Source organism: Gymnoscopelus microlampas, assembly GCF_963454915.1.
Source record: "Gymnoscopelus microlampas genome assembly, chromosome: 8".
In the NCBI taxonomy this organism is placed as follows: Eukaryota; Metazoa; Chordata; class Actinopteri; order Myctophiformes; family Myctophidae; genus Gymnoscopelus; species Gymnoscopelus microlampas.
Genome location: NC_139945.1, coordinates 32,501 through 33,227, shown reverse-complemented (window position 1 = coordinate 33,227; position 727 = coordinate 32,501). Strand labels below are relative to the sequence as shown.

The 727-nt window shown below is 46.9% G+C and overlaps 1 protein-coding gene across 1 annotated transcript in view; it reads right to left on the bottom strand.

Annotated features, from left to right (window-relative positions):
* Positions 1–230: 230 nt before the first annotated feature.
* LOC311050802 (F-BAR and double SH3 domains protein 2-like) overlaps positions 231–727 on the bottom strand; it is a gene marked incomplete at its 5' end in the record, with an annotated part of 28,789 nt that continues 28,292 nt past the window's right edge. Inside the window, one exon of the mRNA XM_084064965.1 lies at positions 231–727. This exon is cut by the window's right edge and continues 701 nt beyond it.

Sequence of the window (727 nt, the reverse complement as noted above, 5' to 3'; positions counted from 1 at the left end):
TGAGTTACGACGTAACTTAAGCGGACTTCCTCAGGTCCTCTCCAGACGTTTTAACAGTTTTCTTCTAGAGGAGTCGTAGAGCCTCTTTTGTTACGTCTTTGGGTTTGAGAACGGTCACTTCCTCGTTCCAGGAACGAGGAAGTGACCGGGACGGGACAGCGTCACATGACCCCCCCCCCCCCCGCCACGTCACGTCACGTCAAAACGTTTCTTTTTCCGTTTGGTCATATTTGTCCACATTAACCCTTTAAAACCGGGAACGTATCGTCGGCGTAATGTTAGATTTTATACTTTGGGTATATACTTTTTATTCTAAAAAGAACAGATGTACAAGCTCACAGCGCGGCACAGAGTGACCCGCTGTGAGCTGGTATTTAGATTTATATTTTTGTACAAAATTTAAAAATCTTGAAAGTGTTCTCTCCTGGGGGGGTCCCTGACACCAAACATGTTCAGATGGGGGTCCGTGTGGTCTTAATGGGTTTAGTCACCGATAGGCCGTTTGGGGAGTGAGAGGGGGGGAGGGGGGGGATTATAATCTCTCATAATCACTCCATAGAAATGATACATGTTGGCAGGTTGTGTTCATTCATGCAGAAGAAGGTTTTTTTTTTTTTGTCGTTACGTTAACCACTTAGACCCGGAGTCCCCCAGGGCTCTGTGCTGGTCTCTTTTCTGTTTCTCTGTCATGGTCTTTTCCTCCACCATGATACGGACGATGCCGGGG